General features: G+C 46.8%; 1 long non-coding RNA gene across 1 annotated transcript in view; it reads left to right on the forward strand.

Moving 5' to 3' along the window:
* Positions 1–3,494: 3,494 nt before the first annotated feature.
* The window catches only part of LOC140411633 (uncharacterized), a 66,670-nt gene continuing 53,085 nt past the window's right edge, over positions 3,495–17,079 (forward strand). Inside the window, exon 1 of the long non-coding RNA XR_011940909.1 lies at positions 3,495–3,929. This is a non-coding gene — a long non-coding RNA (uncharacterized lncRNA). The remainder of the gene's footprint in view (positions 3,930–17,079) is intronic.

The following is a 17,079-nucleotide window of genomic DNA, read 5'->3' on the forward strand; positions in this document are numbered from 1 at the left end:
GTGGTACCTTATCAAGCTCTTTTTTGGAAATCCAAATATATTGCATCTACTAATTTCCCTTCATCTATCCTGCTTGTTACCACCTCAAGGAATTCAAATACATTTGTCAGGCATGATTTCCCATGCTGACTCTACTTGATTATATTCTGTATTTCTAAATGCTTCAATGATAGAAGTTAACCTAAATATAAATGTGGATGCTGGAGGCCTGATACGAAAACAGAAAATGCTGGACAAACTCAGCAAGTCTGGCAGCATTGGTGGGGAGAGAGTTGTAGAGAACAGGTTCCAAAGAAGAGTCATATTCACCGTAAATATTAACTCTGTTTCTCTCACCACAGATGCTTCCAAACCTGCTGAGTTTTTCCGGCACTTTCTGTTTTTATTTCAGCCTGAAATTGAGTGCGGTTCCAGGAGACATTCCATGCCACTTCGTTAGTCTCTCAATCTGCATGCTCTACTAAACCGGGAGTTTATGTATCCCAGTGAATTTAATGCAAGCCTAATATTGAAGGAGTGCTTTCAATCTTAGCTCATCTAACTCTGCATTGTCCATTCCAAAAGATGGGCATTGTTTGCACCTGTATTCAGAATAACAAACCTTTCTGCGTGACACCAACAAAGAACACTCAAAGCTGTTCAGATCAATTTGCAACTAATTAAAACACACAAGACTCTTGATAACAACATAAGCTCCAGCAGGCAATTTATCGAGGCACCATCTGAATTCGCTGTAGTAGAAATGGTAGAAGATTTCTGTGATACGCTGGGGAAGCAGCAGTAGGTAGTAAATATTATGCAAGGTTGAGTTGCATGTTATCACATAGTATTAAAGAACATCGGGTATGAAGGGACACAGAAGGAGGCAGGAGACTGGGAGACGGAGAACGGCGGAGTCACAAATTACATTCAGGTGCTAGGTTTCTTTCCAAGTTTATATATAGATTAAGAGTCAAACTCTGACATAGAACTAACAACCTTCAAGCAAGTTTGACTACCTTGTCAAACAGAGAACTGCCTGGTAGTAGCAGTTATCTGTCAATCAGCTGAAAGTAGTTTGTTAATTTGGTGTTAAATATTATAGCAGGAAGCTAAACTAGCTAGCGACTCATCAGAGTGTCTATATAAGGGTCAGATTTTTCCAGCTACAAGATAGAAAGGGGTGTGTCGTGTTGGGTGTTCCGAGATACAAACGAACCAACACGGTTGTAGATGGTACAACTCTGTTTTATTATTCTGTATAATAACAACTGTTAACTTCTGGCTGCGGTTCGTACTTCACCAGTTAACCTGTGGACCCAGCCCTAGCACTATCTTAGAGAGGCACTCAGCACATGGTCTATGTCTGAGTGGCACGCTGTGATCTCTGTGCCCCGAGCTATCTCCTGCTGGAATCAGCGGGAACTGTGGTGTTCCCTGTTTTATAGTGCGTGTGCTCTCACTGGTGATTGGCTGTGATGTTGCGTGTGTGTTGATTGGTCCGTCGACCTGTCCATCAGTGTGTGTGTGTGATTGCACTATGATATGTTAATATGGATATCATGACAGGGTGCACGAAGAGAAAGGGAATTAGGCCTGAGTGAGACAGAGACCCCGAAGTGATTCGGAAATTAGGGAATACAGGCAGTGGCAGACCTACATTTTTGGGGCCCTGAAGCTTGAACTGTTATGGGGGCCCCTTCGCAACCAGCAACGAGGTCTGGGTAATCACTGTTATCTTCTTCAATGGGATTGTTCCATGACAGATCACCACTAATTTAAAAAAAATGTAACCACTACATCTTAGATTTTGATTAAAATTGCTGTACTGGATTATCTCACATGTCAAAGTCACTGGTGTGAATAAAACTTTCCTATGCCTTATAGTTTTTGAGTTATGGGGGGATGAAAATTAGGGAAATGTTATATACATGCATGATGCATCATAGAATGATGAAATAAAACATAGAAAAGACCACAGTCAATGTAATCTTTTATTTTAGACACCTATGAGAATACATACTACATGAAGCACATTTTACAAAATATTCTTTTTTCTTTTTTTCTAGCAACATATTCACGTACAATTTTGTCATATGAGAGCTTCCTTGCGATGTCATTTTCTAGAGACAATATGCATAACGAATTTAAGCGCTCTTCAGTCATGGTAGACCAAAATTTGTTCTTTATAAAGGATAGCTTTGAAAAATTCCGTTCTGCTTCACAGCTCGTGATAGGCATTGTCAAGTACAGCTTAAGCACAGTAGTAATATTGGGGAACACTTCAATTAGGCGTTGCTGCACCGGCTCTTGGAAAGAGCACCCTACCCAAGGTCAACACCTCCACCCTATCCCCATAACCCAGTAACCCCACCCAACACCCAGTAACCCCACCCAACACTAAGTGCAATTTTGGACACTAAGGGCAATTTATCATGGCCAATCCACCTAACCTGCACATCTTTGGACTGTGGGAGGAAACCGGAGCACCCGGAGGAAACCCACGCACACACGGTGAGAATGTGCAGACTCCGCACAGTGACCCAAGCCGGAATCGAACCTGGGACCCTGGAGCTGTGAAGCAATTGTGCTATCCACAATGCTACCGTGCTGCCCGTTATCCTGGGAATGTAGTCGGGGTGCGGTATCCCAGATGGGCCGGCCTTGGCTGATGCTGATCCTGCGCTGGAGTGTGTCCATACACCTGATGGGTTGGCTGGGGCCAGAGGACGCCCAATGGGGGGATACCTATATGACCCGTGGCATTAAGTTCAAAGCTGGCTGTTAGCGGTGTGAGCAGCTGATGACTGCCTTGCCGGCTGCGGCAATGGTGTTCCATGTCCATCCATCCCGGCCCCACAGCCCACCTCCTGATCACCCCCCACTACTCCCCCTGGCCCTGGCAGAAGTGCCCCCCCCGGCCCCCCACCCCGGCCAGCGGCACAACTATTAGCAAACTATGGCGATGTTGGACACCTTTCACACTGTTCGCAGCACTCAGCCTACCTGGCCGGGTGGCCTTGAGTGCATTCGCTTTATGTAATATCACCTCCATTTTGCCACCCACCAAACGGGAGGTCCAGCTCTCCAGTATTTGCTCACAAACTGTATTTTGGATCTCAAGCTTCAGTTGCATTAAGCAAACCTCATTTAGTGTCTTTCCTCTCCTGTAGCCTGTGGAATGGTTAACTTCTCTGTGAGCATTAACTTGAATTGTCAAAGCTCTGTGGATTAAGAAAGAATGATTTGACATAGTCATTAATCCCTATTTCTGTGTGACCACAACAACTGCTCTTCAACTTTGTCTGCATAAATTCTCCTCATTTCCTCACCTTCGACACATCAAAGTTCATTAGTTTCTCTGTGTGAGGACAACAGCCTGGAAATACCCAGCTCATGTGTATTTTGGGTCCAGTAGTTTGGCTGAATCGTAATTGCTCCTGTCAAAAGCAGCAAAGACAGGTCTAATCGGAAATCTAAATAACACTGGTGAGACGAGGGAAGAACTCCCACAAACATAAAGTTGGATATAGTAGAGATCTTGAAATCTGAGAAATAGCAAGGGTGGACATTCCCTTATTTAAAAGGCTAATAGAATCATAGAATTTACAGTGCAAAGGAGGCCATTTGGCCCATCGAGTCTGCACCGGCCTTTGGAAAGAGCACCCAACTGAAGCCCATGCATCCCCCTTTTCCCCATAACCAGGTAACCCCACTAGGGGGCAATTTAGCATGGCCAATCCATCTAACTGCACATCTTCGGGATTTGTGGGAGGAAACCGGAGCACCTGGAGGAATCCTACGCAGAGATGGGGAGAAAGTGCAAACTCCTCACAGTCACCCGAGGTCGGAATTGAACCTGGGAGCTGTGAGGCAGCAGTGCTAACCATCGTGCCGCTCTATCCTGTTACAGGGCGGATCTGGCTCCTGAAAGAGGGAGAAAGAGAAAGGTGAGATTCTAATTTTCCGCAGGTTAATATGGATGTGCTGATGGCACAACTTTGCGAATGGAGAGATGCTATTGTTGTAAAAAGAGAGAAATATCCTTCACATACAGCAATATGGGAAGTGAGAGAGGAGATCGGAGGTGGGATTATCCGATCGTCGACGCCGGAATCGTATTCGGCGATTGGCCGGAGAATCCTCATTTACACCGGAATCGGGGGCGGCGCCATTTTTGTGATGCTCTGCCCCCTCTAAACCGGCGTCCTCGGGCAGTACACCGAACGCCGTCGGGATGGCCTCAGGACGACACCTAAGACCCTCCTCGATGCTCGGTCCCCGATGGGCTGAGTCTCCGACGGCGTCGCTCACGTTAGCTCACACCGTTCGGGGACCTCGCGTGGTGGCTGCGGACTGTGGCCATAGTCGGGAGGGGGGGGGGAGCCATTCCGCTGGCAGGGGGGCCTTCATCGGGGTCTGGGGGGACTGGTGGGGGGGTGGTCCGGGAGTGGCGAGGGGCGTTACAGGGTCAGTTTTGGGCTGGTCGGGTCCGCGCGCAGCCGGCGCCCTGTTGCACGGCACGGCTGCGGCCATGGCCATGGCCATTCTGCAGGTAAAGCTGGGACTTTACACTGTGAGGCTGCTAGCCCCCCACCGGACGGAAGATTGGTGCGGGGGCGGTGGCGACTTTCTGGTTATAAGACCAGACCGATCCTGTGGATATAGCCAGGATCGGAGAATCCAGCCCATGAGATTCCAATGCTGCAAGATTCCCCAAGTAGTGGCCGGAGAAGTTTGAAGACCTCAATCAGTCAACAAAAGTAAGTGTTTTCAGCTGAGCAACAGGACAGATAACTGAATCTTAGAGACACACCTGGTACTCTCCAGCATACAAGTTAAGCATTACAAGAAGCAAAGTCACCGATTCTTATAAGAAATCTCTCACAATCCCTATTGAAAGCTCATGCACTGGAGTCTCTGGTGAAGGCACTCCTAGGAAGTACCTGGACACTGCCCCACAGCACAGGTTGGCAATTCTTAGTTTGCAGCGTCAACCTGTGCCGGGCACAGCGCCAGGGGCAGACCCTAGTGGGAGTCCAATGGGGAACGGGGAGTGGCATTGATGTGTGGTGGGCGGGGAGAGTGGAGTTTGAGGTCGTGTTTTGCTGTCACGTGTGGGTGGTTGCTGGTGATGAATGTTAGAGGAGTGGGGGGAGGGTTGTTGGTGTGGGGGTGGGGGGGGGGGGAGATCCCCTGTGACCTCTGTGATGTGGGGCTGGTTGCCGGCTCTATGAGACCCCTCCCCCCCAGAGTGATGCTGTAATCCACACCCAGTCATTTATTTGGCAAAGTGGCTCACGATTTTGTGAGAAAACGCAACTGGAGGGTTCCATACCAGTTGTCTGTCTGAGCCTGAAACGTTGCCAAATTCTGGTAAGATCCAGTTTATACACACTGGGTGGTATTCTCCAATTCTGAGACTAAGAGTGGGATTCTCCATTGCCCGACGCTGAGAACCCTTCCGGCGCCCAAATCGGGGGTAGCGCGGATTGACGCTGGTTTTCTAGACTCCGCCCCCTCCAAAATGGCGTCGTCGCGCCATGTGCTGCACGCGGTTGGAACTGCGTTGGCACATCACCTGAAGGCCTTCCCCCACTGCTCCATCCCCGATGGGCCGAGTTCACGCAGTTGACGTGTAGTCTGAGCGGTCGGGAACCCGGCGTGGTGGCCGGTGAGTATGTCCAGCATGGCCACAGTCAGCCGGGAACTGTGCTGCTGGCCGGGGAGGAGCGTCCGTGAGGGCTGGGGGGACTGATGGGGGGGTGGCCAGGACTTGTCCTGTGGGCCTGCATGCGAAAAAGGCAGATCTGTAAGTGGTGATGGATCATCCCAGAGATACCAAAAAACAGCAGCTCAGTGCAAAGAACAGCACATTCGAGCAACTAGATGAAAAGCTGAAGGCGCAGTCTGACCATGAAGCAGTTAAAAAAAAAGCTGAGCACCTGAAATTGATGGGAGGTGTAGCATCAGAAGGGTCTGGATCACAGGGCACATCCAAAACCCGAGAGGTACTTCTGCTGGAGAAGAATCGCTCATTGAAGTCTGAAAATGCAACTTTGCGGATCGCCAACGGTGACCTCAGTGACCCCGTTCCAGCATTAGATCTAGGCCAACAGCTCCAGCTCAAAGTCCAGTGGATGCAAGATATAGAAACCAAGAATGAGAAACTGCCGGCCACTCTAGAAGAATACAAGGAGTTTGCAGAAGTCAAGAATCAGAAAGCAACAATAAAAGCACTTAAAGAAACAATCAACGAGTATGAGCAAACCTTGAGCAGCAAAGCAGAAAGCCTTGCTCTCGGGAAAGAGCAGACATTATGGAACGACTTCACGAAAATGCTGAAGACCCAAACATTTTTGGCCTCCAAATTTGAGGAGGCTGATCACAAGGTCCAAGCACTGTGGGCAGCCCTGAAATCAACTCAGAATGAGACATGTGAGTTAAAAGTGAAGTGTGATGCAGAACCAACGGTCAAAGTGGATGAAGTTGAAGTTGTCAGGACAGATCCGGAAAGAGACAATCAGAGGGCAGAGCTGGTTCAAAGAGAGACAGAGACCTTACGTGAGCAACTTTTCTCAGCTGACAAATCCCTGCAGCTGGCCACCCAGATCCAGACGTTCCTGGTGTGGGACAAGCTGTCGAAATGTTAACACAATCAAGAAAGGAATTTGAACTGGCACCAAAAGACCGTGAGATAATACAATTAGTTGAGGATGTACGGAGGTTTCAGGCAAACCTACCCAAACTCTGCAAAACCTCAGTAGGTCAGGTCTCCCAACTGGACCAGCTCACGCTCAAGAAAAATATAGATCAAGGCACGTTTAGATCGTTTTCTCTCTCAACATTTCTGGACATTTCCAGCATTTCCTGTTTCTCTCCAATATCTCTTTATGTGGCTCAGGTGTTAAGCCCTGAGAGAGAAAACAGAAAGCAACAAGAGTTCTTCATGCTTCAAAACCAAATCTTTCAAGAAGCAAGACGTCAATGGTTCTTCAAAAATAGACCAAAGAAAACAAGAAGTCAACGCATATTCCAATACCACAAGCACAGGAAAAGACCACATCAGGCAACAAAGGCGGTTCAGCAGCAGAATCAGTCGGATGCCTGATCAGTTAAACTGACGAACAGTTACTTGCATGCAGTTTTACCTGAGCAAAATCAATGTATATGTTCATAGTTTGAATGTACATGCCTGTGATTCAAAATCATTTAAAAAGGAAGGGGGATGTGATGATAGGCAGACTATATGAGTAGTTCATCATCCCTGTAAATTCTATGATCTGCAAGTGTATTATAAGTTTTATTGTTGTAGTTCTACCATCGGACCAGCAGGTGGGGCGAGTATGGAGTCCCAGGACCTAGGATGCACCATGTGCTCCATCAGAAGGTGTTTGTCAGGAGTCGTAGCAGTCACAGGTTAGATTAGCTCTGTTGTATCTTAGTGTAAGTTAGTGATAGAGGTTTATTTCCAACTGTATTCATTTTCGACAGTTTAGTTATTCATTAATGTAGTGTTAGTAATAAATAGCTTTGTTTATAAAACAAACTCTAATGTTCTTTGTTCACATCAGCCCAATCAAAGAACATTACAAGGTTGGGTCCATGCACGGACGGCGCCATGTTGTACAGCGCGACTGCTGCAGGTCGTCGCCGCGCGCATGCACGGCAACCGACCTGGCCATTCTCCGGCCATTTTTGGCGCGGGAGCCGGGAGTTTTATCCAACGCAGCTGCTAGCCCCTCCCTGGTCCTGGAATCGGTGAGGGTTCGGCCCCGATTTTGGTGTTGTAAAACACCACAGTTCCCACGCTGGTGTCAGCTTAGCCGCAAAATCGGAAAATCCAGCCCTAAGTGTTGACGCTAACGCAGAATCCGTGGATGTTTACGACAGAAAATCCCACTCCACACCTGGACCGATTCCGCTACATTTGAAAGGCTAGCACTGGTGCCGCGTGGAATACAATCGATTCCAATGGAAAACGGTGCAGGATTCGCCGGGTCCGTGATTGACACTCGTGAGGCTGACAAGCTGCAGCCGCACATACAAATTACTATCCCGACACACTCATCCCAGTCAACAAGATGGCACTGGTTGTGATGGAGCATGCCCATCCTGCTGATGGGTTAGCTGGGGCCAGAGGGCACCCAGAGGTGTATCCTGGGCAGACACCTATACGACCCATGGCACTAGGTTCAAAGTGGGCAGTTAGCGGTGTGCGCAGCTGCATGTTTGCCTTGCCGGCTGTGGCAATGCTGTCCCATGCCCATCCACCCCGACCCCACCGCCACCCCCCACTACTCCCCCTGGCCTTGGCAGAAGCACCCCCGGCCAGCAGCACTATGGTTATGTTGGACACGTTCCGTACCCCGTCACTCTCCCTCAGCAGCCGCCACACAGGTTTCATGATTTTTAAAAGCACAAGTGAACCACGCCGTTAGGAACTCTGCCCATCAGAGATGGAGAATAGCGGAGGCCCCGGAGAATGCCGGGTCGGGCCTGCTAATGATATGCAAATAGCGTCTACTGTACCTGCTTTCCGGAACGCATTGACGCCGCCATCAAGGTGCTGGAGCATTACGATTTGGCGTCAAATCAACACCTGCTATGATTCTGGCGTCGGAACCGATTCTCCACCCAATTGCCTTTCCCGATTTTGCCGTCGGCTAACAGAGGGTCCCTCTACAGATGCGCTGAACATTTCCAGCATTTTCTGTTTCTCTCAATATCTCTTTTATGTGGCTCAGGTGTTAAATTGGGCAGCACGCTAGCACAGTAGTTAGCACTGTTGCTTCACAGTGTCAGGGTCCCAGGTTCGAGTCCCGGCTTGGGTCACTGTCTGCGTGGAGTCTACACGTTCTCCCTGTGCCTGCGTGGGTTTTCTCCGGGTGCTCCGGTTTCCTCCCACAAGTCCTGAAAGACGTGCTGTTCGCTGAATTGGACATTCTGAATTCTCCCTCCGTGTACCCGAATAGACGCCGGAATGTGGCGACGATGGGCTTCATTGCAGTGTTAATGTAAGCCTGCTTGTGACAATATTATTATTCTTATAAATTTTGTTTGATAATGCTTCTCCTGTCTTGGGATATTTTAGTACGTTAAAGGCACAATACAATTAATTGTTGCTGTTTTTTAAGTGTTCCAGTGAATATCATATTCTATAAATGTTACGATATGGTCTCTTATTCAGAGACATCACACTGTTTTCCAATGAGAGTGTGGACTGATCCACCTGTGGAAAATAATGCTTTGTAATCAGTAAATACATGATATGTATTGAAAACATATTTACAATGATGCAATATAGAATGTTGAGTTTTAAAAATAGCCAGGTAAATTTATTTGGATGTCTCCGTATAACTTTGATCAATGAAACTAATAATTCATTTATCAAGCAGAGAAATGTTATTTGATATAAAGCAAACATCACCACAGAAATCATCATCTACTGTGTTCAGGGCAGCCTGGTAGCACAGTGGTTAGCACAGTTGCTTCACAGCTCCAGGCTCCCTGGTTCGATTTCCGGCTTGGGTCACTGTGTGTGCGGAGTCTGCACGTTCTCCCTGTGGGGAGTGTGGGTTTCCTCCGGGTGCTCCGGTTTCCTCCCACTGAGCAAAGATGTGCAGGTTGTGTGGATTGGCCATGGTAAATTGTCCTTCGTGTCCAAAAAAAGCTAGGTGGGGTTACTGGGTTACGAGGATGGGATAGGCTTAAGTGCCGTGCTCTTTCCAAGGGCCGATGCAGACTCGATGGGCCAAATTCTCTGATTCTATGAACACCAGCGTATAAAAATTGCTCGCATCACAAGTATGCAACAAAGAATGTGTTTTTAAACTGAGTACGAATAGTAATACCACATAGCATCAAACTCTGATCATATTTCCAATGTTTTGTGTATGATCGGTCAGAAGTTGTCTATTTTGATCATTTACTCTGGAATTTTCACCTCTGGGGGTCTGAAGACTAGGTTCAATTCAGGGACTTGAGCACAAAATCTAGACTGATGCCTCAGTGCAGGACTGCGGCAGAGCTGCATTTCTGCAGCTGCCCTTTTCCAGAACAGATGTTCAACTGAGGCCCTCTCATGTAGATGTAAAAGATAATTTTAAGGATGAGAAGGGTTTGCATGAACTTGGCCGACATTTATCCCTCAGCTAGCACATGGGGTGGTAGCCACCTGAGTTGGCCAAGTCCCGATTTAAAATGGCGAACGGCAAAGGCTGAAGGGAAATTCAGCCAACACAGGCAGAAACCAGCAGGTGCGAGTTTGCTGTGTATTTAACTCTGCAAAGGCCCAGACAGCATCGATACTAGCAGCCATCTGCATAATAATGTAGCAACCATCTACATACTAATAAGCAATCCCCGGGAACAATAGCAACATTTGGGACAAACAAAAGTAAGCCAGACTCCCCGGCGCCAGCAGGAGCCAACACAAAAGAGGTTAACGGACACCTCAAGACCGCCCATCGATCAGGGGACCGCTCCAGTATTGGAGAAATCGAACCAAGCGATTGGAACAAAGTCCAATCACCTAGAACCAGGTACAGGGTCTGCCCCGAAAGGCGGGAAGCCCCTGGGGACTATAAAGTTAAGTCCCCAAGTTCAAATCGGCTCTTCCTCTTGACTGGGCACCCAGCATCGCGAACCAACATTGACCGTGGCCGGTCCAATGGCCGCCGAGAGATCGTAAGTCTTAAGTCAACGCTCGCTATGAGATAGGCGCTCCTAGCTATCAATCCATACCAACTTCGAATCCCGCAGACTCAGAACCCGAATGAAAGGCCATTTGTTCCCCTGACCTGGTGGGCCAGTCCGAAGCTAAGTACAGGCCTGTTAGTCGTAGAAGTAGCTTAGACGTAGAATTTGTGCATGAGTAGCGATTACTGTGTATAATGAATGTGCTTTGATTTAAATCTTACTAATCGGTGTATTGAGTTATTGGTCATTACTCGAACTTGAACCTCGCGGCGGTATCATAAAGATACCTGGCGACTCGAGAGCAAAGGTTATAAAACAGAGCCAAGTGAATCAACCAAAAGTTAGCAACAAGGTAGAGCAGGCAGGACAGGAAAATTCCGCCCATAAATACAGGTTCCTAGCCATTATCTCATTGCGGAGTATCGGATCTTGCAAACTGGCTGCCACATGTCCTACTTTACCACAGTAATTACACTTCAAATCGATTTAATTGTTGAAAAGTGCTTTGGAATAACCTGAAGACATGAAGGTACTAAATAAATGAAAGGCTTTATCTTTATATGTATATGCAATGATTTTGAGTTACAGAAATCTTTCACAAAGTTGAAAATTTCACAGTAGTAAAACTGCCTTGCAGCTCAATCTTGAAGATTAATCTTGAGCAAATAACAAATGAAATAGGATGATAGAAAGCAATGCAGCTAAATCACATGATTTAAGGATACCTAGGCTGGGGCTGTTCAAATAGGTCTTTTGTGTATTGCCCTAACTCTTGTGTGATGTGTACAATTGATTGCTTGCTCTTCCTTTCCGTGTTAATAATTGCTTATTTATAAAGTCGAATGAAATTTTCAGCTGGGTTTAGCACAGTGCTCAAAAATAATAATGAAAAAGATAGTCGACAGTCTGTACCAATATTCAGATGGAGATACTGTAAGGACTCTGGACATGTTACATTATATTTGATTAGAAATATTTGGAGGCATACAACCTTATATTTTTCGGTTCTTCAATTATCCAAATTGTTGTTAGAACAACCAAACATGAATTGAGTGTGTGGTATGTAAAGAAAAGTGCGGAGCTTGTAGCATGTAACATTTTAAACCAAGTGAAATTTTGCCAAATCAAACACTAGTTATACTGAATTCAAAGGAAAATATAAAAAAGAATCAATGGTGCAAACCCAGAGGAGATAAAGTGACAGGTGAAGAAGCTGCTCCAAAATTCATTGACATTTGGAATGCAGTGTCTGAGAGCTGTAAATTAACCAACAGTATTCAAAACTAATTCTTCACGCATGACTGCTGGCATCTTTAATCTCGATGTGTCACTGCTTCAGTGACATTCGTTGTTAATGGCTACTCAGGATATTGTACTTCACGCTATTTATCTTACACAAATATTGCACACTCTCATGATGGTTTTGCTGGAAGCTTTAAAAAATACAGCAAGATTTATTTAATGTCGATTTCTTCTTTACTAAACAAATTCACCTGGTAACAATAGAATTGAAAGCAATCTGTATTAAATTTATATTCCGTCAAGTCTCACCGACTGACATTACCATGCTAACAGGTATTTATAGGTACACATGAACTAGTGAAGGCCATAATTACTCAGACCTGTCTACCATTCAACAGCTAATCAGCAGATGAACTATTCTCCCTCACTATTTTGTTTCATTCAAAAACAGTGGCAATGCCTGAACTTATTCCTTTTTCCTGCAGAGGGACAGATCCCTGCATATGAATCTACATAGCTTCCAGGAAGCGTAAGTGAGCTTCATTATGAGCCTAGCCGATGATCTTAAATTGATTACAGAGGATGCTGGGAAAACTCAGCAGGCTTGGCAGTATCTCTAGAGAGCACACTACAAGCTAAGATCATTTTAATATAACCTTGAGACTGCGCTATCAACAATTGCGCCTGGTGCTTCATAGCATCTGCCTGGTACTGACTGAAACATATTCTCAATCTAGGATTCACTGGTATAGATACTAAAGTTTTTGGCAGCATTTGAATTGCAAATGTGGAGTCACAGCTCTCTATTACTTCCTCTCAGTAATTACAAACATACAAACAAACAAAGGTTGAGGCCCCCGTACAGATGCTTGGGGTGGGGGGATGATCACTAGTCACATTCCTCCAATTTGAGTATATATGCAGTATCAATACTCTATCTCATATCCTCTAACTAATGCTGTTAGCTTGACTCCAATGTCACATTTTAAAAACATTTTGATAACAGTTTCTTCTGTGGAACCTTATCAAAAGCCTTCTGAAAGTCCATGGGCGGGATTCTCCAACCCCCCCGCTGGGTCGGAGAATCGCCGGCGGGGCGGCGTGAATCCCGGCAGCCGCTGGCAGCGCCCCCCCCGGCGATTCTCCGGCCCGCAATGGGCCGAGTGGCTGCTCGAATGGGCCTGTCCCGCCGGCGTATATTACACCAGGTATTTGCTGGTGGGACCTGGCTGCCCGGGCAGCCTCCGGGGTCCTCGGTGGGGGGGGGGGGGGGGGGGGGGGGGGGGTCCGCAGGGGGATCTGGCCCCGGGAGGTGCCCCCACGGTGGCCTGGCCTACGATCGGGGTCCACCGATCCGCGGGCGGGCCTGTGCCGTGGGAGCACTCTATTCTTCCGCGTCGGCCACTCTGGTCCTCCGCGATGGCCGACACGGAGATGGTCCGCACTGTGCATGCACTGGGATGATGCCAGCACACGCTGGCGCTCCCACGCATGCGCCAACTCGCGCCGGTCAGCGGAGGCCTTTCGGCGCCGGTTGGCGTGTCGTCAAGCCCCTTCCCCACCGGCCGGCGCGGCGCAAACCACTCTGGCGTCGGCCTGGCCCCTGAATGTGCGGAGGATTTCACACCTTTGGGGCGGCCCAACGCCGGAGTGGTTAACGCCACTCCTTGGCACCGGAGTTGCCCGCCCCACCGATTCCCGCAGAATCCCGCCCCATATAAATAACATCCATAGGCATTCGCTTATTTACAATGTTCGTTGCCTCAAAAAATTCAACAAGCACGGTGGCACAATGGGTGGCAATGCTGCCTCACAGCACCAAGCACCGGGTTCAATTCCAGCCTTCAGTCACTGTCTGTGTAGAGTTTGCACTTTCTCCCCGTGTCTGTGTGAGATTTCTCCGGGTTCTCCGGTTTCCTCCCACAGTCCAAAGATGTGCAGGTTAATAGGGTCATGGTGGGGAGGGGGGAGGGGGGGGGGGGGGGGCGGGGGGCGGATCGGGTGCTCTTTTGGAGGGTCAGTACAGACTCAATGGGATGAATGGACTCCTTCTGGACTGTATGGATTCAATGATTCTGTGATTCTGAGGTAACTTACTCATGACTCATTCTGGCTGGTTCTCTGATCAGTCCATATTGTCCAAGTGCTCAGTCACTTTGTCCCAAATAATAGATTCTACATTTTCTAATACTGATTACACTTTAGAAATAAAGATTGCTTCCCATCTCCCAGGTGGTTTCTGTAATGATATGTATAGTGTTGATAACTAAAGGGTTAATTATAACATCTAGCTGTAACACTATCACTAGAGGGCACCACTAGATCCCACTAATAATAATCTTTATTGTCACAAGTAGGCTTACATTAATACTGCAATGAAGTTACTGTGAAAAGCCCCTCGTCGCCACATTCTAATGCCTGTTCGGGTGCACTGAGGGAGAATTCAGAATGTCCAATTCACCTAACAAGCACGTCTTTCGGGACTTGTGAGAGGAAGCCGGAGCACCTGGAGGAAACCCACACAGACACGGGGAGAACGTGCAGACTCTGCACAGACTGTGACCCAAGCTGGAAATCGAACCTGGGACCCTGGCGCTGTGAAGCAACAGTGCTAACCACTGTGCTACCATGGATCATGTCAAGCATCTCTTGTTGGAGCTGCATTCATCCAGGCAAGTGGAAAGAATTTCATCACATTCCTGACTTATGCTCTGTAGATGCTGGAAATCTTTGGGGAGTCAGGTGATTCACTTGCTGCAGAATACCCAGTCACTGACCCGTCAGCTGTGGCTCAGCAGGTAGTACTCCCACTTCTGAGTCAGATGGTTGTGGGTTCAAGTTCTACTCCAGGACTCAAGTTCATAAATATAGGCTGACACTCCAGGTAGGGAGTGCTGCACTGTTGGAAGTGCCATGAAAGCTTCCCATGAAAGAAAAACTGCTCCTACTCAGTTCAAACCCACCCGGAAGACAACCTCACATGCTGCATGCCACCTTTAACCAGTCATTAATCTGAAGGCACGTATTATCATTCGCTGTAATGTATGGGGGAAGTCATAGAACTTACAGTGCAAAAGGAGGCCATTCAGCCCATCGAGTCTGCACTGGCCCTTGGAAAGAGCACCCTGCTTAAGCCCACGTTTCCACCCTATCCCTGTAACCCAGTAACCCCACCTAATCTTTTGGACATTAAGGTCAATTTAGCATGGCCAGCTCACCTAGCCTGCTCATTTTTGGACTGTGGAAAGAAACCGGAGCACCTGGAGGAAACCCACACAGACCCAGGGAGGAAGTGCAAACTCTATAAGTATCAGCTCCCAGAGGACCTTGGTCTCTTTCAACCCAGGAGTGACTAGATAGCAGTAGTGTATGATAGATAGATCACAGCATAGTTAGCACGTGTAGTTTTGAATCAGTTAATACATTAATATTTAATTACTTGATTACTAATGATAGTTCTGTAGACTGTCAAACTCAATTATAATTAATCGTTACGTAATAAATTTGTTTGCTTTATGTTGAAGACTCGCGGTTTCTACAGAATCACACCATCAGACCTTCGGGATATACAGCAACCAGCAACGATACATATTACTGAACCCAGTAATATAATATTTTCCATGGTACATTCAAAGCCCACTACGGAACTCAGCCATAAACCTCACTAGAAGATTGAGAGAAACCTGGTGAAATTGCAATCACTAGGGAAATGGTACTGAGAAAACTGATGAAGCTGTGTTTTGACAAGTCTCCAGGTCCTGGTGTTCTTGATGCCAGGGTCTTAAAGGCGGTGGCTAATAAGGCAGTAGAAGCATTGGTGTTAATTTTCCAAAATTCTCACGATTCTGGTAAGGTTCCATCACACTGGAAAGTATCAAATATAACCCCTTTATTCAAGAAGGGAGGGAGGCAGAAAACAAAAAACTATAGTCCAATTAGCTTGATGTCTGTCATGGGTAGGCATTAGAATTGATGATCATTAAGGCTTGGCACTTCAAGGGAATTCTGAAGGGTCAGCATGGTTTTGTGAAAAGGAATCATGTTTAACCAAATTATTGGAATTCTTTGAAGGAGTAACTTGCACTGTGGCTAAAGGGGAGCCTGTAGATGTGCTTTATTTGGATTTCTGGAAAGTATTGGTTAAGGTACTACATCAAAGGTTATTGAGGAAAACAAAATCTCTTGGTGTAGGGGTAACATATTAGCATGGATAGAAGATTAGCTGGCAGAAAACAGAGAGTATGCCGAATGGGTCTTTTTCTGATTGATAGAATGTGATGAGTGGGTGCCGCAAGGGTCTGTTCTGGGGCCTGAATATTTTGCAATTTACATCAATGATCTAGATATATGAGTGAAGGGTTGGTAGTAATATTTTTAGATGACTCAAAGAGGGGTAAGTAAGTATGTTGTGAAGAAGACAAAAGGAGGTTGCAGACGGATGTGGGCAGGTTGAGTGAGTGGGCAAAAATCTGGCAGATGGAGTATGACGTAGGAAAATGTGAAGTTGTTCACTTTGGTAGGAAGACTAAAAAGGCAGCGTCTTTCTTAAATGGGGAATGTTTGCAGAATTCGGAAGTGCAGAGGGATCTAGGTGTTCTAGTGCATGAGTCAGGGAAGGTCAGTAGGCAGGTACAGCAAGTAATTAAGAAGCCTAATAAAATGCTCTTCTTTATTACAAGAGGAATTGAACATAAAAGTAAGGATGCTATTCAGCGCATTGGTGAGAGCTCATCTTGAATACTATGTGTGATATTGGTCTCCTTATTTATGGAAGGATGTAAATGTGTTGGAGGTGGAGGAGCTTTACTAGATTTATACCCAGAATGAGTGGGTTGTCTTATGAGGAAAGGTTGGACAGACTGAGCTTGTTTCCACTGGAGTTTAGAGGAGTGAGGCGCTGACTTGATTGAAGTATATAAGATCCTGAATGGTATTGACAAGATGGAGGTGGAAAGGCCTATTGTGGGCCAGTTCAGAACTAGGGACCACAGCTTTAAAATTAGGGGTTGCCTTCTTAGGACAGAGGTTAGGATATTTTTTTTTCTCTGAGCAGGTTGTGCGACTTTGGAACACTCTGCCTCAGCAGGAGGTGGAGGTGGGGGGTCACTGAATATTTTTAAGGAGGAGGTAGCTGGATTCTTGTTAGGCAAGGCAATC

Source organism: Scyliorhinus torazame, chromosome 4 (genome assembly GCF_047496885.1).
Source record: "Scyliorhinus torazame isolate Kashiwa2021f chromosome 4, sScyTor2.1, whole genome shotgun sequence".
Taxonomy (NCBI): Eukaryota; Metazoa; Chordata; class Chondrichthyes; order Carcharhiniformes; family Scyliorhinidae; genus Scyliorhinus; species Scyliorhinus torazame.